This window comes from Lonchura striata, chromosome 10, assembly GCF_046129695.1.
Source record: "Lonchura striata isolate bLonStr1 chromosome 10, bLonStr1.mat, whole genome shotgun sequence".
NCBI classification, from domain to species: Eukaryota; Metazoa; Chordata; class Aves; order Passeriformes; family Estrildidae; genus Lonchura; species Lonchura striata.
In genome coordinates this window covers 10,144,758-10,168,365 of record NC_134612.1, presented here as the reverse complement: position 1 = coordinate 10,168,365, position 23,608 = coordinate 10,144,758, and the positions used below count along the sequence as shown (strand labels likewise).

The window sequence follows — 23,608 nt, the reverse complement described above, 5'->3', positions numbered from 1 at the left end:
GTCTGAAATGCTAAAACTATAAGTGCAATCCTGAGGGCTGAATACTGATGCTCAGACCTTCTTGGGTGGTATCAAGGTAAGGCTTGATGCAGGTCTGTGATTCATCTGCCATCTCTTCTTTTGCAATTATATTGCTTTTCTGACCTGTTATATATTTACTTCATAGCATAGATACAGTGTTTACTACTTCTTTGGGGACATAATGAATTGCAAACAAAATGTCCTTTCCCCCAACAAGACTAGAGCATAAATAGTTCTGTTGCTATCAGCCAGGAGCACTACACATATGTAATTCCTTATGTATTTTTATATGTGTATATATTTTTATAGATATATAAGATGTAGAAAATTGACAATGTCCTAACTTAACCCATTAACAAGTAGGGCATGTGTCTGGTATCAGCCACTTCTATTACACAGCACACAGAAGCAATAGCAAAGGCAGCCTTAGAGTGCAAAAGTCTCTACTGTTGTACTATTAATGCATATCATTCTTAGCTCATCTGTGACAACCTGTGTTAAAGTTTTGCTAACTAGAACTGCAATCATACCTTTTAATCCACTCTGTGCTTTGGAAACGGGACCTGGCTTGCATCTGGGCTGTCCTCAATAGCTGTGCCTGCAGCCTCAGAACAGTGATTTCAGTGAGGTTTATCCATCCTGCAGGGAGAAACCTTAAATATAACCCAGTGTTTAACTTGTCTTCACTTTCCCTGTTGGCTTCTCCCAGGCTAAAGCCAGAGTGTAAGCTGACACATGAGGAGTATGGATAAAATGGGTGCCAGGATTTGACTGTAAACTGCTTCCCAAATTAGCACAATGGTATAGTTACTATTAAAACAAATTGCTCAGTGTTGTAAAGAGACCTCCAAAAGTTGAATTCGTAAAGCTCTGATGGTCTTAAGCACAGGGATCTACTTCTTGCCTTTTCAAAATTCAGAGCTTGAGAATAAAAACATTCATTGCCCTTTCCACTTGCCTGTTTCAGGGTTCATGTAGTTTATATTTAATTAATTCTCAGATAAAAGGTCTGGTATGTAAGTACCAGTTATGAGTGACAGCTGAAGTGATGGTGGCATTCACCTCCTGTTGAAATTTTTTGGCCTAAGCTTTCCTTAGTGTGTGCAACCTTGTTCTCCTCTAGGGACAGCAGGAATATGTGATCCAAAACATCTCATCTCCATCTGGATGTTCCCCTCCTTTCTTCATCCAGCTCTTATTGCATGAATGCTACTGCATGAAAGGTACCACGAGACAGTGCTAAGGGCACAAATGAAACTCATTAATTGTTCCAGGAATGAGAAATGAAAGAGCAGTGACACCCTGAAAGCATTAAGGACAGAAGAATTATGGCATGAGCAACAAAATCTGTTGATCCTCTTCTGTTTTTTCATTCATCCTGGATGCTGCTCTGAGGACATGAGCTCCCACCATAGCAGCAGCCCATGCCCACTGCTGGCACCGTGTCCTCTGCCATCAGCTTCTGTGACCAATGCCCACTCAGGCTGCTGGGCAGGCAGAAGTCCAGCCTGGAATCAGCTGTAGCACTGCTGCATCTTTGGGTGTCACCTGCACTGAATGAAATGGCAAGCATGGCCCTTCCATGGCTATCCAGTGCCATCCTTTGTTCTTTGATGCATTTGACCAAGAAAACTCAACAGTGAGAGCAAGGTTAGCTGGGACTGATGTTGCTGTGACCTTTAGTGAAATGGGGTTTGTAGCTGCTGATGCTCCCTCTCTCCTCCCAGGCAAGATAACAGCACCCCACTGCAGAGCCTGTGCTGAGTTGCCAGCCCAGCTGTGTGGGGCATTGCCATGCAAGGCTCTGTGCTGGGCTGTGCTGCTCACCAACCTGTCTGGGACCTGCTCTAGCTGGGCTTGTGCAAAAATCCCACATCACTGCAGGAAGATTTCAACTCTGGTTTGTAGAGAATATGGAGGAATGTTCTGTCTCACAGTCTGCTGTGAGAAATTACTGCTTCCCCAAATGATTCAGGTCTTTAGGAGACAATCAACCAACTGACTTATTTCTCCTGTAAACAGGAAAAACACATCCCTTACTGCTGCAGAGGTTCCTAAATGAGGCACAGCTGGATGGCTGCCAGTAAAGCCTTAGTATAGCAGTTGGCTGGGGAGCAAGGATGCCCTGGCAACCACATGTTTGTTAGTGAGGATGCTGCATAACTTCTAACAAATGGTTGTGAGCTAAGGCTGGGGGTGGGGATGTGGTGAGGAGGGAGGTCTGCTTCCCAGAGATTTACACAGGAGCTGCTGCAGAGAAGGTAAGCACTCTCCATGGAAAGCAGTGCTGGATCAATGGAACCTTAGATGTTTAAGGCTAAAGAGCCTTCATTTTGCAGGTGTACTTAACTCTTTCTTATATCTGCTTGAAGCTACAAATGTGACAAGGTGTCTCATCATCACAGGGCAGATCCAAGGGAAGATTACACAGGCTCTTTTTGAAAACAACAAAAATTAAAACTTACAGAGGAAAAGGGTGAAAAAGCTGGCATATGAACTGTGATTGGTTTGGGCTGTACTAACATATGCTTGATCCCTGATTTACTTTTGTAGCTTCAGTCTCTTCCTTTGTGTAAGTAAGTGTGCATCAGTACACTACTAGTTAAAATAATAGTTATAATTTTGACATCAGTACTGATGGTTTTTCTTGCTCTCCTAAAAAGCTAGGTCAGGTCCCTTCTTGTATACTGAGAAAGAAAGGTAAGTTCTTTTCAGATAATTGCTACACATCATTTGTTGATTTCAGCCTGGGGCAAAGATCTCCAGGGTAAAGATTTTCATGCTTTCATAAATCTAAACTTCTGAGGAAGACAATAGTGCAAAGACAAGTCTCTTAAATAAATCTGTAGGGTACCATAACAGTTTCAGCTATTAAGTGAGGCCTTACAAGCATGTTAATTAATTCTGTGTACTAATGACAGCCCAAAACCTACAGCAGCTCTTTGTGAGGGCAGGTGGTGACCTTGCCCAAGTATTCAGAGGGTGGCTTCTCTTCCAAACCTTTGCACAACAGGAATGGTCACTGCTGAGGAACAGATGTGTTTAACGTCACAGAAAGCTCCAGTTCATTGAGCTGGGGAGCAAACTCAGGGGCATATCTCATGTATTTCACAAAGATGGTGTAAATCTTATTATTTGATAGTATTAGTTAATATTTACAAAGTATTTTAAATTCCCAGAGAAATCATTATGAACTCGTTGTAGACATTATTGTTCCTATTACTGTCAGGAACAATATTATGTTATATAATCTACACAAATGCTAATATTGTTTTGTTTCTTAAGAGTACTTATGTGCTTTATAAAATGTCGTGTATTGTTCTGTGTGTCCTCTGATCCACAGCAACTTCATAATGATATGAAATATTGACATTTGGGGATTGGTTTTTACTGTATTTTTTCATACAGACTTCCATGGAGGATTTGCTAATGGTGTGTGTGTGTTTGAATTAAACCCTTTAATGCTAGGGGAGGAGATCAGTTTGACACGGAATTCAACAGCTGTTGTTTCTTTAAAGAGAAAAGGCCTGCTGGATTTAAGTGTGTTTGAGTATATCTGGTTGACTGAACAGTTTCCTCAAGGAAGTATTCATTCAGTCAATGTCCAGAAGGGTTAAGAAAACAGAAACTCATAATGTTACTGAGTTGTTGTTATGTACGTTGCCAAGGGAACTGTAGCTGGAATGTTTAAATGCGTTGTTTCTCCCCAAACCCACAGGAGTGGAGCTTGAGTGTCTTGGTGTGCCCTAATCCTCACAATTAGTTTCTGTGTGGTGGGGGGGCTTATGGGGCTGATCAGACTAAATACTTGTAGTGACACTGGGTAACATTCCCACCATGCTGGACAGAGTGACTTTAGCATCATACCCATCACTTAGGAGAATTACAGCCAAAAGCAGAAAAGGGAGTATATTAAAAGCCTCCCTTTTTGCTTCTCCCTGAACCCTGTGGATTTCTTTTAGTAATGTCCATTATAGAAATTAATTATCTCCAAGGAGATCTCCTTAAGACTTTGATAAGAGAAATCGTTGATTGATCTTGACTCAGATCTTTAGTATCAGTTTTGTTTTGTCCCATATGCCATTTAATTTGCTTCACTGGTGGGAGGAACCTTTACTCCAAATGACCATTTCAACAGAAGAGGTAAATTTTAATCTTGTTTCAATGTAAAGGCCAGGCTCTTGCACTGCAACAGATCAGATCTGCAGAAAATCTAATCTAGCACTTCTTACTGCCAGATAATTGCTGTAAGAAAAATAGCTAAATGTCTCTGAAGAGGTCAATTGTGCCATAGATATTTGGCACAACAACCCTTCCAAAGCCTTCCATTGGGCCATCACTCCCAAATATTTAGCCTATTCTACCACCATGGTTTTCTCAGTTGAGTCAAAAGTAACTGAGCAGCACTCCATCCCTTGTTGAGTCAAACACTGCTAATCAAAAACTGACCCACACTTTGGCTGATTTATGTATTTCTTCTGGTATGTGGCAGGATTTGCATTCAGGGAAATGTTTTCACTTTTGTGCTTGTACCCCCTCCTATCACTCAACATAAGGTTTTTAATATGGTCAAAGATAATTCTGTCTTAATATTCTTTGAACCAAGTGTAGTTGTATCAGATGTGGAAAACCCAGATTACCTTCTCCTTGCAGCTGCCCCTCAAGTGCAAAAGCAAAAGCTCACTGCTTTCCCAAGGCACATTTTCTGAACACCTGATAATTCTTATTGCCTCCTAAGCTGATCAGTGTTGGGGCAGATTACACACCTTTTATCCACAGGATGTGTACACATCCTGTTGTGATGTTTCCTTTTTTTTTTTTTTTTCCTCTCAGTATGAAACCATTGGTCTACAGGCCAAGGGGCTTTTCTGAATCCAGATAAAACAGTGAGTTTTAGGCTTTGTCATGTCCTGGGGATCTCATCCTCCAGTTGTCCACACTGAGAGTCTCCTGAACTGAAAAACTTCAAGGAAGATTGGTTCACAGTCAGGTCTTGCACCAGTTGATTTCAAAATTCTTTCAAGATCTTAGATTTATAAAAGTTAGGAAAGCAGACACAGTGATAGTAGAATCCTGGGGAGTCAGTGCTTCCCTCAGTGCTCAGAGGCCAAGTGTCCAATTTCCACGAGGATCAGAATGAGAGGACAGTGCTAAAGCTTGGGAATGCTGACACCACATATTTCCCAGCTGTGATGAAACCCTGTGATTTAAAATAAAAGAACAAAGAAATAAAAGCCTAAGCTTGATCAGTGATTTCTCTTTTACTCTATTACTTTTGATACTGTGATGCAAAGAGGGACAACTCACAAGCATTATTTTTTTTTTGTTTATTCTACTACCTATGTTTCTGCTTTCTGAAACTCCTGCACAAGTTAGTTTCTGCACAATTCTGAAAGTGCAGACATTTCTGCACAGTTCTGAAAGTTTTATGTAGGGCAGCACTGAGGTGCATTGGCAGGAGCTGAAGGTGGTTTTCCTACAACCTTGTTGGCTCAGGTTTGTATTTCATCACCCAGATATACCTATATTTTTATTTAAAATAATCTCTTAGGAGTCTCTTTAGGTATTCGCAAGTCTTGTAAACTGAATGCAAAATAGAAGTTACAAGATGAGCTGAGTTCACTATGTAAAAGACAAAGAAGCTATTAAAAACCCATAAAAAGCAACATAATCAAAGCCCTGCACTCCTCAGAAGAGTTAATCCTGCAATGGCTGCTAAGCTCCAGAGCCCTAATGATGGGGCACTCCTTGCCTCTTCCTTTGCCATTTGCAACCACAAGGTGAGGATGAGCAAAAATCTGACTTTTTCCTTTTATTAGGTGTGGGAAACTTTTGTTTTGGCAGTGCTTCTTTTTGTCATTCATAGACTTTGTTTTTCCTCTTGATTTTTTTGGGCACTTTTTATTTCCTGTCAGAGTGTGGAGGAGAAAGCTGTTCTAGTCTGTAAGTTATGCACCCCTTACAGTGCCCCTTAGTTACACAGTACAAGGAAAAGAGAAACAGAATCCATGGCACCATGCAGAAATGCTGCACTATATAGTTTGCCCTGGTTAAACATTTCCAGAAAGGGAATAACACAACACTGTGGAGCTCCTGAATGTCTTTGGCCCTTGTGCTGCAGGGGTGAAGGCATTTAGGGTTAAACTGAAATGGTGCTGGATTCTAGGCAAATTGATTTTCAGATCTGAGCTGCAAAGATCAGAATTATTTCCTTTTCATATTACCACAACACTATCTCCTCCATACCTGAAATAAGTGGCAACTGGAGCCTTGAAAAGCAATACGCAACAGCTGTGTGAGAATTTAATTTGATATAGCCACATGCCCCCATCTTCAGCTGCCTTTTTTGATCTTTCTTCAAACAACTTATAATATCTACAAAATAATGCTGAAAATCTTGTATGTACAGATTTTTTGGTAGTATGTAATTCTGTAATTTTTTGCCTTGTCTTCTCCACATGCAGGAAGATCTCAAACTGGAAAAGAAAGAATGGTTATTTACATTTTCAAAGCCTACAAGAGGGAAGAGTTGCATTTATGGATTGAGTTTGGGATAGTCTTTCTTCAGCACTTATCTTGTAATTCACATTATCTTGCTCTAAAATGTTTTGCTTAGGGAACGTGAGTACTGAATCTGATCAAATCTTTATAGCTGCTGGGTTTTTCTGAATTCTCCCTCAGTGCATTCATGGCTAGTGGTGCCCAATGACAGAATGGACCAAACAATTAGATTAAAAAGCAGCTTACATGAAATTTGAATGTGCACCTGTAGTTTGTGAATCTTGTGTCAGCTGCTTCTTCTTTGCTGCTAATATTTGAACTTTGCACATTCCTACATTCCTATGCATATGCTTTAAAGATGCAAGATCAAACCCATTATCTGTTTATACTTATGCTTGTCCTTAAAGCATGTAGACTTTACAGCTGCAAGGATTGCTCAAAGCTAACTTTGTCTATGAGAGGCTGAGTCCATGCAAAAGGCTGGATGGTGGAGCAGGTTCTGGTTGTGCTCAAAATCAGCTGCAAGTGGGAGACAACAGGATTTTAACAAGAAAAAAAGAGTACCCATTAAAAGGGTACATCAGAATTACATGGTAGCTGAGAACAACTTTCCACAGCAAATGTACTATTAACAGAAAAGCTCTTTCTGGTTTGTACATAATACTGTTGTTAACTCTGAATTATGGTTTATGTGCTGTTCTACCTATTAATATTTTTCTATTATGTTCAATTAATTAATTATTGGAAAAACACTGAGGCCAGCAGTCATACAATGACTCAAACCTTTCAGCACAGTCAGATGCTGGGGATGCTGGCACACATCTGCCTTTTCTGCCAAGGGAACAGCAGCAACCCCAGCAGAACCATGGCCTTTGGTTAGCCCCTGCATTTTTACACTAGGATTTGTTCAGTTGATATAAAATGGTAACTCAGGCAGTCCAAGTCAACACTACAGGGGGCCTCTATAGGGGAAAACACAGCCCCTAAACAGGATTCCAGAGTCCCCCCCTCAGGTTCCAAGAATGTGGTTTTAACCATCCCTAAGACGAACCCCCCACCAACTTTTACAGAGGCCACCCTCTGCTCACAAAACCTAGTCCCTTCCCTGAAGGCATTCAGGATCCTTTGAAATGGAAAATTTATGCTGTACTGAAATAGTTCAGACTATAATAAACAACTAGTGCCATCATTCTGCTGGTATTCAGAGCGCAGTTAAACCTGAACCTCATGTGAGGACTCCATTTGGGGTGGAAGGTGGTGTTGTGGGGAGCACAGGCAGCTCACCCCAAGATTCTTTCCTGCTGCAGCATGTTTTAAGGCTTGTACTCCCTTCCCCTGCAGTGAACAGCCCCCTTCTCCCTCCCCACATGTACACGAGGCACGGGGGCTTGTGGGGGATTATATAAGTTACAGGTCAATTTGTTGTTTGGGCAGAAGAATGTAGTATATTGGCCGAAGCTGTTTGTTTGCTTAAGTTCTCAGAGTTCAATGAGGTCATTTTCTCATCTTCCCTGTGTTTTCTGTATTTTCCACAGACCTGCCAGCCTCAAACAACACCCTCTTTCTTCGCATTAGAAATGGAAACACGTCCTCTGCAGGAATTTTCCACTTAATAGCTCCTGCTTTCCTACCGGGGGCCTCAGTGCACCACCACTGCAATGCTGTATTTCTTTCCACTGCAGTTTGACATTTTGCAGCCAGAACAACGAACGGCATTCACTCCATCCTGATTTTTGAAAAACATATCTCTATAGGCCCACGGAACGCACCCAGTGCAGCAATCACCAGGGGAAAATGGCTAAGGTATTTAAACATCATTACATGTCACTGAGACTATGACATTGTCTGGTAAAAATGCTCTTTTACACAGTTGCTTTTCCTTACTCCCCATTCCTCCCCCCTCCAACCCTTTATAGACACACACACAGAGACACCAAACCTCTGCCCTGCTCTCCCACCACCAGCCACTCTCTTGTTCTACTCTCGGTTGTAATTGTTTGCCTTTGTCAATTGTTTCCTTTGCACAATATTTGCAAACTGTGTATCAGGTCCTGACACTGTGAGGAGCAGAAAAGCACATTGCAGATAATCTGAGCAGTAAACAAGGAGCCTGCTTTAAAATGCGCCGAGTGACCTGTCTGAAGGCAGCAATATTTGCAGATTGTTTACTGCTGAGATGCAGTGATGCCGCTGAAATGCAGCAGCTTGAAGATTGGAGCAAAATGGGATCTCACACACTTGGTCAAGCACAACCTGTAATTTTTTATTTATTGTTTCTCTTCTGCTTTGTTTAAAGTTAGAGCTGTATTATAAATTATTAAAAGCTATTTTCTAAAAATCCCTTTGCTGTGCCTATAAAAAAAAAAAAAAATCCTTTACAGGGGGAGAAATGAATGGAAGTAAACATGTTTATTGCTAGAAGGAAGGTTTCCCCTGTCTGCACAGTGGTAGAGTCTCAGACAGCAAGGTCCCAGTAGGTCAGACTGGCACATTGAATTGCGTATCAAATGAAACTGGTATTCTGGAAAAGGGGTGGAAAGAGGAAGAGGGGTGTTAGTGAGGAGGTTGCTCGGGCCAGGAGGGTGGGCCACTGAAAAACAACAAGTTAAAAAATAGGATTGATGATTTGCAGGACACCTAGGGTATTTCTTTCAGGGGGTATTACTTCCACTTTTAACCAGGAACAAGAGCTAGAAGAAAAAAAAGCGGCAGGAGCTGACAGCTTTGTGCTGATCAAAGGGACGGAGCATTGAATGCCTTCTTTTGCTAGCTATTTATTAGAGAGAGAGAAGGGCTCCTTTGCCATTCTACTTAGGAGAGAAGGGATTAAAGATCAAAAAAAAAAAGGAGGGGGACCAGCATGAGCTCTTTGTTCAGAAAATATTTCCCTGTTTTTTTTTGTTTTTTTTTTTTTTTTTTTAATGGTGTGCTGCTGTGCTGTCCACTACAAGACAAAAACACAATTTCTTTTTATAGCATTACTCCCTTTCTTTTCTCACTGAAATTTCTAGTGATAAACAATTCCAGTAGCTTTTTTTTTTTTTTTTTTTTTTTTTTTTTTAAAGTAAAGAAGGCCCCCCCTTTGGGAAACTTAGTTAACTGTCTTTTAGCCTGATTAACCTAGGAAATAAAGTTTAAATGCACTGCTGGGATTCTATTAGAATCATCAGTTCATACAGATAACAGCAAAAGGTGTTAAAATGCACTTCACTGGTGCAAGTGATCTCATGTTGTAAAAATTATTATCCCCAGCAGAACAGGGAAGGATTAAGGGGCCGTGTCTACATCTGGGAAACTCCATAAGTGTTTTATTAGCATTAGTACATGTATTAATCACACAGACACACAAAAAAGGGCCTGTCAGGATGGTGGCAAATGGCAGAGTGCATTAAACCTACTCTCTTAAGTCAGTGGAATGCGAGCATCTTTATTCCTAGAATTGATATAAAGCTGTTAAGTAGCATGAATGAAGTTGGGGAAAGCCTGCTTGTATGACTAGATCACTGCGGATTACCTAAAAAGAGAGACTGCTTCTGAAGTAAGGCACTCCCATTGCAGAGCCTCTGAAGAAATGTGGGGTAAATTTTGTTCCAGCCTCAAATCAGTTGAACTACACTGCAGATGTTTGATCACAGTGCCCTGACTGCTCATTTATATTCTGACTTCTGTTATGTAGATCAGAAAGGAAAAGTCTATCCATGTCCCATGCTTCTGCTCCATCCTTTGCTCCTTAGTTCAGGTTGCTGCTTCCCAGCATGAGTAAGAGTCGGGCTAAATGGCTGTGCAAGCAAGGCTGAGGGAACACTGATAGAAACAAATGCTCTTGACCAGCCATGTGAATAATTCAGCAGATGATCACCATGGGGTTTGAGATGAGCAGCATTTTCCACACTTTCATTCCATTTCCATTTCCAGCCCCTAAATTTTGTTTCATCTTGATAGCAACCACAAATAAAAAATGAAGCCTTGCCAAATATGCGGTGATTTTACAGCCAGCTTTTTATAAGCATTAGGTTAGCAAAACAGATACATGGTGATGATATTTAGGGTTCTTTTTGATCTCCAGGCTTTGCCACCACAAAAACAAATGTAAGTCCTTTAGTGGAGATTAGGAATGCAAGTCTTTGAGAAAGAAAGGTCTCATGGTTTTGCTATAGTCTCCTTTCAGCTCTACTATGTTGACTATCACCATATTAGAGCAGCATCTAGGAAAGTCTTGATAAAAACTACTTTGGCACCATGATGGATGTGATAGTGAGACATATTATTGACTTCATTGCTAAAAATATTATAGTTATACATGTTGAAATCCTGTCAAGAAGTTGCCTCTTTCATTCCAATATTAAACACTTCTCTTTCAGTGGATATTTGGAATATTGTATATGTCTGTCACCACAGCACTGACATTTGTTATTTTGTTCATCAAAATGTCACCTGCCTATCAAGATAGCTGAGTTAAGACTGGGAAACTTTGTCGAATCATCATACACAGGCTTTTTTTCTGCCAGCAGATGTATTACATGAGACACTTACATTGATGTGGAATAGCAACAGAAGTCAGCTGCCGTGTCTGCAAAGTTAAAGAAATTATAATTTGCCTTACAAGGATATTTTAGTAATTCCTTCACAGCATTAAGGGGACAGATAGACTATAAAACCAGTCAGTCCCTGATAGTACAGGATTCTTAGAGTATGTAGACTTGCAAAGAACTTTGAGGAGGAAGAGGACTCTGGATATTAAACATTTTAAGTGCCATAGCATTTTGAGCATGCTTAGCTAAATTACTTGGCTGCCCTAAAATCCTGAAAGAAACTTAACTGAAGGCCTAGTATATAGCCAGGTGACAAAAGAGACAGGAAATAGAATGCTAGAAAAGTGGAAATCAACTTCTAAACAGGGAAACAAAGAAGAAATGAAAAGCCAAGCCCATAAAAACACAGAGAGGGTTTTAGAAGTGACACCACTCTGACAGAAGATCAACGCTGACAGAAGATCAACTGTTTCAAATATACTGTATTTCTCCACCCACCCCTGAGTAGATCTTAAGTACCCTTCACTGCCTTGGAATCAGATTTCAAGCCAAAATGTCTGTGTTACTAGTTTTGCAAGTGCTACCACTAATTGAAACCACATAATGTTGCAGATCTGAAATAAGGCAGGCAGGGCATCCCTGCTGAAAAGCTACCCAGCAGGACAACCCCTTTGTTCTCTTTTAAAATAAACTAATTCAAGGGAAATGTTGTCTAAATCATTACTTCTAAATGTATACAGAATTTCCTCCCTGCCCCTCCCCACCCCCAGCAATTTTCCTGATGAGCTATCAAAGGACTTTGCTATTATTGTAAACTGCAAAAATTGTTTTAATATGCACTCTTGTCATTTCTAGGTGTATAAATTTTGCCTTTGCAGGGATTTTACATGGCACATATTGTGATCACCTGTGAGTAGGGTAGTTAATTAGCAGTCCAGGTCCTATTTCATTTAATTTATACTGGAGCAATCTAAACTAGCAGAATGATCACAGCCACACAGTAATTTAATTCCCTCCTTTCAAAGCTGTTTTAGTAATTATACTTTGGTTGTAAGTTTTCAGAAAGCTTTTACAGTACTTGTTTTCTGGCCATGTAAGCTCCCTCCCTTTTCAGCTCCCCTCAATCCTGGCTTTTGTCCTTCTGGGTACTGTTGGCTGCATTCCATTAAGAAATTAGAAAGGATGCAGCTGTCATTATTTTGTCAATCGTAAAATCTAAGACATGGAAAAAGTCTTAGGAAGGCAGGGGAGTCATGTAACTTCTATTGAGAAGACAGATTATTCCTCAATACTTCTGACAGTACTTTCACTTGACCTAAAAGGAAAACTTTTATGTGGTGTACTTTTATGATCCAGGCTTGGATTTCCCAGTGGATGACTGAGATATGTGCACATAAACATCACTTTATACTTGGTTTGGAAATTCAGAAAAGCCATCCTCAGCACTTCTGGGGGAAGAACTCATATAATTTCATTTTGAGCCAATCATTAAAAGTTTTGGATCTATAGGAGTAATTTATCTACCTACATTAACAGCCATGGCATAGACAATATGCCTGCAGCCCAGACCAAACCAAAGCATGCTTCTTGCCACAGTGATTGGAAAAACAACAGCATGTAACTGGTAATGTGCATATAAGTTTTTCACTTGCAGCTTGGCAATGGTGACCTTGCTCCCTGTGTGCCCTTTTATAATTGATCCTATTTTACAGTGACTTTGAGATTTAGAAAGACTTTTGGGGGGTGGAAAGAGTTTTAAAAAACCTGCTTTAGTTTTTCTCTCTGAATAGATACAAGAAAAATAATTTCACTGTAATGTCAAGATTCCACAAAAAACCTGCAGTTTTGCCATTGGAATTTTGATTGCAAAGTGGCAGACAAATAGGTTAGTGCTTGCTTGTCAGTACTGTAAGAGAGCTGGCCTTTACTGATGCTGCTAGTGTTGCCAGTTAACCATATTCTCATCAGACATGCATCACAATTTGAAGTGAAGTAACTTCATGAATTCCTATGAGTTTCTGTATGCCTGCTACAGATTATACACCAAAGATCAAACTTTCAACATCTGTTCATGCTGGGAAATATTTTTGTGTGTGTGTTTTCTTGGCTAAAAATTCTTATTTAAGTATGTCAAATAATTTGGTACTTACGAAAAATTCCTTCCTGACCAGTGTTCATCTTGTTTGTGTGTATGGAAGCACAAATCTCAACAGTTACATCACTTTTAACTTAAACAGCTGGTGGCAGTCTAATTATTTATTTTCTTGAGTCCATGGCCTTTGGAGACACAGATTTCTAGTCACTGGTTAGTTTCCAAGTAGTGGGAAACCTTTTGTAAAATATGGCACTTCAAGAGGAGGAGGGAGGACTTTACTTTAGAATAAGAAAAGTGTCTGTGGATTGTGTTTGAAGAGACAATGTATGATTAATGATTCTCTATTCACTGGAAAACAGCAATTCTTATTAAATGAAATGAGAGTGCATCAGAGTAAAATGCAGCCTGACTGAGAAAAAGAACTAAGCCTAGGAAACCCAAGCATCAACCTATTTTTCTGGGCAGTGAAAAACAAAGTGTGGGTGATTAGGCTTATATTTTCAGTGAAGAAGCCAAATATATTTTGTTGCTTTCTCTCCACCATATAGATTGGTCCTGAAGTCTGCCAAGGGTTGCATGTTGCTTGTCTGGGCTAATGAGTAAGTTATCAAAATACTAGATTTATGACAGCAATCAAGGAATTAATGAGCAAAGTTCTGATGGCTGAAGAAGCCTTTGCAAATCCCTAAAATAGAGAGAAAGCTGTGCTTGAATCATCTTCTGTTATGAGCTGGTATGGCATCTGCTGCTCCAAGTCTAAAAGCGGAATGAATAGACAAAGAGTTTCAGATGTACAAGCTATGCTTAATCACCAAATAATAACAAATAGGAACTTCCAACAGCCCTCTGTGAGATCACGTTCAAATTAGCTACACATTCAAGTTTTAGAACAACAATTTCCTCACTTCTATTTTTGGGAAAACTGTAGTATATATATCAGCCACAGAACTTCAGTGTGACATGACATGGATGATTTCCTAATTGACTCACTCTCTATATTGCTTCATACACGGTCTTTTAGGAGCTTTTTTTCAATGAAGCTCAGTGTAAAGGTCTTCTCAAGAGTACCTCCTGGCCATCTTTTGGATGTGAAGAGCAAAAATGTTGTCAGGCTTTTCATGGTGCCTAAAAGAAATGTTTTGTCTGTGAGCCTTTGTACATTAGTCCCAGCTATATCTATTTTCTTCCTGTGTTTTCATGTCCAACTGTGTCAGATGATGCAGAGTTTCATTTCTACATAGTGTTTTTCATACTGAAATTATGCCACTAGACATAGGCAAGTCATGAGTGTTATCAGAGGCTGTTAAATGTGCTTAGTGGGTAAGCTGAATAAGGAAGTCAAGTTGTGGTTAATAATAATTCACATAAAACCCAGACAATGAGAACTCTTGTTCGAGTGGGAGAGTAGGGAAATCTTGGCCATAGACTCAGAGTATATCACTGTATCCCTGCCTTTTTTTCCTTTCATTCTTTCCTCCCTCACCCAAACTCCCTCTTGGTTTTTAAACTCAGAGAGCAGCAATCCAAACTTTACTTTTCATCTGCTCCTTAATGTGCCTTTTTCTCATTCTGGCAGCCATAAAATACTGCACTTTGCTGCATAAAGGATGAAGTGTTTTAGGAGTAGATTCCAAAGGTATTAGACACCTAAACAATACAGTTAGGATCACAGAAGGATTTTTCAAAGGTAAAAGCAAAAGTGGGAATTATGTGCCCTTTTGCTTTTTTAGCTGCCCACAAAATTAAAAAGAAGCAAAACAAAAAAAAAAAAAAAACCTGCTTTATTTCTTCTTGAAGGTCACTGGTCCAAGACCCACTTAGAGAGGAGCAGGGCTGAATCATTTAGGTTAAGAGGAAACTAGAACAGTAATTGGAAATAGTGGAACTTCTTTTAGTATTTCAGAAATATTGGGCCCATTAGAGTTTGTGTAGTGTTCTACAGAACAAGATGTGTGTCCTGTCTCTTTTGGTAGAATCTTCTTCAGCACAGCTCCACAGGGGTGTTTTTGAAGCCCTCAGATTGCATTCTACTCATGACACACATTTACATTCTGGGTACTAAAGAAAAAAAAGCAACACTCCAAAAAACTCTCACCAGCAGCAACTAATCTATTAATTCAAATAATGTTCTGTGAGTTACTGTCTGAACTATCTCTGCCCGATAGTTTAACACCATTCTATGGGTCTCTCTTCATGAAGCCAATCTATTTTGGATAAAGCTGTACCTTAGTCAATGACATAAAGAGCATTTGCACATTTACCCTATGTGTGGAGCAACTGGTGCCTGGCTGCTTATCAGCTTCAACACTGGTATGTAGTCAGGTATTGAATACAGAGCCCTGGCCAGATACCCTGCCACTCAGAATCACTTATAACCTGATGTTAAAAGTGTCTTAAAAAGTAGAAGGCTTAAAGAGTTTTCTTATAACATGGGAGAGTGGTGTGGATATTCCTGTATTTTTCATTGCTGAAAAGATTTTTTTCCATTCCTTGCATGTATAAATCATGCTTCTGCAGTTCCACTACTTGGCTTTAAACAAACACAAAAATAATACAAATTGATGCCTGAAAGGGAAAGAATATGCTTTTTAGAAGACTGAGTGAAAACAAATGTCAGTTTTGGGTCGACTGAAACATTTCATTCCACCCAAAACCAATTGGTCACACAAGGCTAAATAAAAGGTGCTACAACCAAGCCATAAAAGCTGTTGCCCAAAGCAGAGCTGAATGTGAGTTACTCAGTGCTCTGGGGCTGTCTGCCTAGCTGTGGTTCAGTCACTAAAGAAATACATATATTTTCAATTGACAGATAGTAAAAACTTCCTTCCCTACCTTCACTGCAGGTGGCTTCTTCATCATGCACTGTCCCACCCTCTCCCTGCTTTGAGCCACAATTAGCACATATTTTCAAAATTAAAATAAGCCTCTCCCCTCTGTCCTCCCAGCTGTGCTTCCCACCCAGATTCCCATTATGAATCAAGACAAGTACATGTGTTTAAAATAACAAAAAATACGTCTTTCTTCCCTCCCCAGGCTTGCTGTCTTTTCCTACCCATCACCTCAGCTTCACAGAAATATTTCCTGGAGGGCTCCAGAGTTTCTGCTGAGCTGAGGGTGCCTCAATGATCTGATTTCTCCTTCAATGTTTTTAGAACACCACATGACCAGCACTGCCCAGCTACACTGGGCAATAAGTCTTGTCACACTTGTTTGAGACAGGCCCCAAAGGACAAGGCAAGCTGGATGGAGGCTCAAAGACCAGAGGGCTGAAAGCTCTACTTATCTCTGTGATTCCCCAGGGGTTCCACTGCAGAGCTAAGCTCTCTGACAAACAGGCCCTGCAGAAGGGGTGGGAGAAAACCTTTGCTGGACAGATATGCATATATTCTGCTAGATGGATTAAAAAATAGGTGCCAAGGAAACTAACCCATGCAGAAGTCCCCTCACTATTCTGGCAGAAAATGAGAGGCTTTCCATAGGTTGACATGACATGTCTAGCAACTCTTCTCTCAGATGGAAGCATGTAGATTTGTTTAAACTACAATATTTGTACCACAATGAAGATAGTTATGTTCAACATCCTTCTCCATGCCTCAGTTCCTCTGGAAGACAATTGCATAAACACCTATTAAATATCTTAAAACACCCCAAAACAAGCTTATCTGTATTTAAAGGTTGTCAATAAAAATACTCTAGATATTTGAATAATGTATGTTTTATCGGACGAGTTTTTATTCTGTTTTTGTTCAGTGTTGCATGTTTCCAAGCCAAACACTATGGTACCACCTCTTGAAATCAATCCATATTTTTCCAAACCAAATCCTGCTTCATGATTCTCAGCCTTCAACATCTGAGCTTCCATTCAGCCTTCAGCTCACTGTTCCTTGTAACCAACAGAGTTTCCATCCTTAGGTCCCTTGTGTTTTAGTGGCATCCTTAGGTTCCTGTGTTCCACTGTAGCTCTGCTACAGATGAATAATGTTTGAGACAAGTTTGCTCCAAGGTCCAAAACTGGCATTGCTTGGACAACTCCTTGTAAAATTCCCCCCGCCAATGAAAACCACTGAGGATATTCTCATTTCAAGTGACTTGCAAGAAGCTGCAAAGGTCCCGGTTGCTTTAAATAAGCTTGGGTAGACTAATGCAGAAAAAGCTTTTTATTGCCTGCCTAGCCCCTAGGATTGCATTCATGAGCAAGTGGCCGTGGATGGTGGCTCAGTTTGCTGATGGCTGAAAGGGCATATTTTTTATTAAATTGTTAGAGTTTCACATTGTCCTTTCCCAGTATCTTACATCCGTGCCTGTATTTCAGGCCTGGCTGATGAACTTTCCAAAAAGTCAAGTGTGAGTCCTGTTGGCAGAGCAGAGCAGAGCCCTGCCAAGCTCTCTGAGCCCTCAGGGTGAGTGGGCAGAGAAGGGCCAGCTAACAACCACCACCATGCATGTGCCAAAATTGGACCTTTAGCCCATGGGAAGGGCACCTGCCTGGCTTGCTCTGCCCAAGCTGAGCACATGTACTCCAGGAAGGTGCATCAGCTTTTTCTTTTTCAGAAAACACATCCCAACTCAAAATGATTTTCTGTCACTAGGAAAATATTCAGTTCAATTCTTACCATTAATTACAAATATTCATAAAGGTATTTTCCAGCAAGCCAGAGGGAACACTTAAAGGACATCTCCTAGTATGTATATCACTATTGTATTACCTGTTTTCATTGCTCTATGAGCAATTTATTTATTCGGGCTTCTAAAGGCTGAAGAGGCCAGGACAATAAGCTTGCCATAGGGAGGCACCACCTCTGTATGCTGAACAATTCATGACTTGTTTCCCAGTTTTCCATTATGGGATCTCACATCCAGTCCACTAGTTTTGATGCCTCTACATGTACCAAAGAGTTCATAAAGAAAAGGACAGTTTTGATGCTCGAAAACAAGGACAATGGATGATGTTACTGCTACAGAATATTTCTTGCCTATGCTGACTCAGGGTCCAGGGGGTTAAATTTGAGAATGGTCCCTTGAGGTCTTAGCCTCCTTCTCCAGCAGCCTTTGCTGGAGAACAACACCCAGGTGTCCCCCCTGGCAGAGCTCTGCCTGGCACAGGCCATGGCCAGTTTCAGAGCCAACCACTATGGATGCACGCAGCCTCTTCTCATTAACAGAGGGCAGAGCAGGTCCTCAACCCACAGCATGACTGTGTTTTATCTTCATTGCCAATATGAGTTAAAACATGTTTTTACTCTTCCCAAAGCAGCCTGGCTCCCATGAGTGTCTCTCCCTGGAGGATGAGCTGTGTCTGCGGGGGCTGCTCCCTGCCCTTGCCCTGCACATGGGCAGCTGGGAGGCAGCGGGGGCAGCTGCTGCAGAGAGCAGGGCCACGAGCCAGAGCAGGGCAGGCAAGATGGGCTTGTGTGCAGAGGGGGAAGGGCTTTGGCTGTCTGTGGCAGTACAGGTACCATATGCTTAGGGTCGACCCTGGGTGGTTTGGTGCGAGGCAGTTAATAGATCCTTGATTGCAGCCAAAATTCTGTACTATTTGTACCAGAGTCAAACAGGCCTTGATCTTCCACAGCTCCTTTGGAAGGAAACTCTGTCCTGACCCTCATAGGCAAGGTACAAGGTGATGCCCTCAAAGCAGAATGAATGTCTGCCCAAACTATCTTCACCCTGATCTTGATGCTGTGAAGAACCTTTGGTGGTAGGAGTGACCCATGAAAGGGCAGGATAATGGATAGTAGGATTGTAGCACTTGGTTAGGGTCTGCTGGGAAAGTACTGCTGCCTTCCTCTGGCTATCAGGCATGTCAGAGTGCAAAGACTGCAGTAAAGGTTTTGATAGTCCTGTAGATATAAGGCATGAACTGCACCAAAGGAGCACAAGGAAAACCACACCTTTTTTATGCCATATTTATGCCTGATGAAAAGTCTTGTCAAAAAAGACACTTTTTCCCCCCGTTTTTTTGCTTAAGAGTAGGATTTGCCTGCATAAAACTAATTCTTGGCAGAGATTGTACCTGAGGAAGATAGAGTTTGGGGTAATAGATTTTTTTAATGCTTAATTATTAATTTATTGTGTGAGCAATGCACAAAACATGTTAAATGCTGCACAAGCATGCCCAGGAAAAAAAAAAAAGTAAATGGAATCATTTACAGAGAACAGGATGGTGCAGACTTTCTGCTGGGGTAATCAGGCAGGGGAGAAAGTATTAATATCTCTGCATTATTAAGCTTTGGTGTGCTTGTCATAACCTTCCACTAGCTTTTGCATTCACTGAGTAAAACCTGGCTACCAGATGGCATTATTTGGCTTTGCCTGTGCTTCTGAGACACCCTAGTATCATCCTGTATTCTGTCCAGAACCCCTTGGTGTGTTGTTATACAGTAAGAAGAGTCAGTCTGGCACCTTTCATTAGCAAACCATGCAATAAATAGTACGAGATCCCCAGGAACAAGCTGGTGCTGTTTTAATGCTCATTTAAGTCTAGTGTTTTTCTGGCCAGTCTTCTCTGGATTTTAATTTATATCATAATTTTGTACTTCTATTTTTGTTTCTGAAAACATCAGGAAAAGGAGGCATAAAATCATCAATAAATTAATTCCTCTCCCATTAGTTTTCTGTCTTTATAATCCTAATATCAGTATTGATTGGAGTTAACCCCTAAATTTACTGCTATAAATAAAAAACAAATTGCCCCAAATATATTTCTCATCATCTTCCAAACATTTATTTCCTACAGCAATTTTTGTTTCTCTGCCTCGCTCCAGTGATGCCTATCAATATTTTTGGCTTTTAACACACATTTTATGAAATTATTCATTTCTGAACAGAATATTTCCCCCCATTAAGTCTCTATGAGGTAACTCATGAGATTAAGAAGTTCATAATCAGTTGAGTAATCATCCTCACTATATTACTGATAGCTAAATTTTAGTTCTATTAATACTCTGCTTATAGTTTCTATTCTGTGAAGTTTGGGCCAACCCATTGCAGCATTGAGTGCTGCTGTGAACTGTGTCTTTCATCTCCCAACTTGCTGAAGTGCCTGTGGTGGCTACCTCCAGCCTTAGGCACAGCAGAACTGTGTTTCATAGTTTATAGAGGCTTTGGGTTTTGTTTTTTGTTTTTTCAAATCAGTTCTGGGGAACAATCACATTAGAAGTTCCAAAGCTCTTTCAAAACAGGCAGCTAGCAAGCTCTTAACTATGAGGCTTTATCTGTCAAGACTGGGATAAAAATCCCTACTTGCAAAAAGATCTTTGGCCCTTCAGCCTCAGTTCTCTTAAGGAAACCAGTACAGATCTTGCAAGATATGTGGCTCAGTGTGGGATTTACTGAAGGATTCCTTTAGACCTGATGTTCTCTTGAGCTGCTTCTGGCTGTGGCCATGTAGATAAACCCTGGGCCCTGTGGTCTCTCCTGTTCCTCCACACAAAACTAACTCCTTTGAAGTCATACTGTGACCTTTTTGAACATTGGCTGCACTGACAAAGTGTGTGCATGGGGTGTAGACTCTGAATTAGGAGAACCCCTCAGTAGGATTCAATTAAGATTACATCACAACTGCTTGTTATTATCAGATTTTAAAAGTATAAAAGGAAAATTCATGGTCATTTGCCTATAAAAATGGTGAAAGAGAACCTTGACATCCTGCTGCCATTAGGTATGTTGTGTAGTAAAGCTCTTCTGATAGGGCCTGGTGCAAAATGCAGAGTCTGCCCTTGCACATACATTTGCCTCCGAGCTGAATTCCATTTTCTGTAGCTAAAGCTCAAGGACCTCCAGGTACATTTACAAAATTTTAGGACTCCACAGTTCCCTTTGCCAGTGCTTCCAAGTAATGGCTTTTGTTCTGTCAAGCTTGAAAGGTCTTGCAGTTAAACTGCACATTGAAATCTGAAGACAAAGCAGTGAATATAGTGAGTATCCACAACCATTCATTCACTGTATTTCCATAATGGAATTGCTTGTCCATGTGGTTAAATAACATATCTAAGCAAATTGCATATCTTCAGGAATAACATTCTACATATTAAAATAATATTTGTCATCTTCTTTTGGATTCCTCTAGCGATATTACAGTGAAGTGACATGAAGAATAGGATTAAATATTTTTAATTTGGTGACATGTTCTCAGTATTTCTATAGGACTGGGTCCTACCACAAAGACATCATCTGTACTTGAACATTTGCTTCTTTTTCTCTCTTGTTTTTTTTTGTTTGTTTGTGGTTTTTGGGGTTTTTTTTTTGCCTTTTTTTTGTTTTGTTTTGTTTTGTTTTTTTTTTGCTTCTTTTTTCTCTATGTTCCACCCAAAGTGGGTGGATACTTCTGTATCCTTCTGAAACAGAGCACAGTATGAAGCTATTCCTTGTAAGAAGGAATCACAGAAGTTGTCTACTTTTTTTTCCTCTAACCAGATAGTTGAATACAATATTTTTATTTTTTTAGAATCAGAATTGTCAAGGTTGGAAGAGACTTTTAAGATCACTAAGAACAACTATCACTGTAACCCTCAAAACCACATCACCCAGCATTAGACACCTCTTAAACTCCTCTGGGGATGACAACAACAGGGCCTGGTGGGAAGACCAGCATCTGTCATGGAAATTAGAAGATACAACTTCATGAAGGTCAACAAGGCCAAGTGCAAGACCCTGCACAAAGTCCTGCACATGGGTTGGGACAATCCCAAACACAAACACAGGCTGGGAGGAGAATGGGTTGGGAGCAGCACTGAGGAGAAGGACTTTGGGGTATTGGTTGACGAGAAGCTTGTCATGAGCCAGTAGTGAGCACTCACATCCCTAAAAGTGTCCTGGGCTACATCCAAAGGGGTGTGGGCAGCAGGTTCTGCCCCTCTGTTCTACTGGTGAGACCCACTGGAGTCCTGCATGCAGCTCTGGGGCCTTCAGCATAAAAAGGACATGGACCTGCTGGAGAGATCCCAGAGGAGAATCACCAAGATGAGCTGGAGCTCCTTTCCTATGAAGACAGGCTGAGAGAACTGGGGATGTTCTCTCCACAGTCTGGAGAAGAAAACACTCTGGGGAGGCCCTATAGCACCTAAAGGGGCCTATAAACATTTGTTTATAAGGTTTGTGAATTATTATCAATCAATAAATCTGCCATCTAGGATCCCTCAGGAAATCATGAGTTGCATTAACTGCATTCTCCAATACCAGTGACCTTAGTAAAGACCTGATGAGACACTCCTGCTGTTGGTGCATGTCAATAACAGCAGCAGAGAGGAAGCTGTGTGGTCAGGCCCTGGGCTGAAGTCTATATGCTCTAAAATCTTCAGTGCAACAGCCCTCACACTTTGCTTCTCTTTAGAAGTCCCTGTGCCATCGCCTTTTAGTCCCCTTAGTTAATTTACAGCAGTTAGTGGCTCTCATTGTGCTGTCTGTGCAACACAGATCTCCTCAGAGATGCAAAAGCCTTTGCTGAAGACACTTATACAAACCCCTCATTTAGACCTAAGGGCTAAGAACATTTTCTTTTGGTGAACTTAATGGAGACTTTGCCACTGATGTCTGTGAAGCCAAGTTCCCACCTCTTTTTCAAGCAAGACTAACACAATGAAGTGACTAGTATAAATTTTGCAGGAATTATAACTCCCGGAAAGAAAAACAGTAGGGTGTCATGTAAATCTTTGGTGTAATAGGATCAATGAGCATCAATGCAGTTTTATGAGGATTCATTTATTTATATGTGTCTCCCTTTTGAGGCAGAGCTCATGTGTCCTTGGGAAAAGCTGCAAAGCTCCCACACCTCGTTATATAGGTGTATGTAAATATGTCATGCACAGTAAATACACTCATAAAGTTTTATTTTTGAAGCTGCCTTTTCAACCTCTTCTAATGTTAGCTCTGAGCAAACAGGCAAACAAAAGCCTCACAACCACACAGGGAGAGACAAGTTGTGAGTAGCGTTTAAGCCACCTGTCTGGGAAATTGCTTTGTGCCCATGTGATGTGCCAGCAATGGAAAGGTTGAATGAAGATACTGGCAAATGGGAACTGAGGGTCTATCCTAGCACAGGGTACAGCTGTGTCCATATATTGACCATCTTACCCCTCTGTCAGGCTGAGCCCTGAGGCTGCTGCTTGGGCTGCAAATGGCAGAGAGCAGCTGTGCAGGTCCTTTCAGCAGGCTGACCTGGGGCCGAGGGCCTGAGCAGCCATTTGTGCTGCAGGGACTGATCAGGGGGGCTCTGATGAAATGGGAGGAGCAAGGTGTGCTCAGCTTTTGGAGCAGAAAATGTGATGGCAGAAGAAGCTGGAGGAGGATGCTTATTCCAACAGCTCAGGTGGTGTCACAAAGCCAGTAGCACCCAGATGCACTTGGAGAGGGCACTGACTTCACACAGTGCCAGGAGTCTGCACAAGCAAGACAATCAAGTATGTGGCCAGGAAAGCCCACGTGAGAGAAATCCAGGAACATTCTGAGTTCTGAAAAAGCT

General features: G+C 41.0%; 1 long non-coding RNA gene across 2 annotated transcripts; it reads left to right on the top strand.

The window, feature by feature from the left end:
- The first annotated feature begins 2,260 nt into the window (after positions 1-2,260).
- Positions 2,261-8,860, top strand: LOC144246787 (uncharacterized). Of its 2 annotated transcripts, none has more exons than XR_013340489.1 (2): positions 2,261-2,282; positions 8,058-8,860. It is a non-coding gene; the product is annotated as an uncharacterized LOC144246787 (long non-coding RNA). The 2 variants fall into 2 exon arrangements; XR_013340490.1 differs by lacking the exon at positions 2,261-2,282 and adding an exon at positions 6,545-6,599.
- The last annotated feature ends 14,748 nt before the right edge of the window (positions 8,861-23,608 follow it).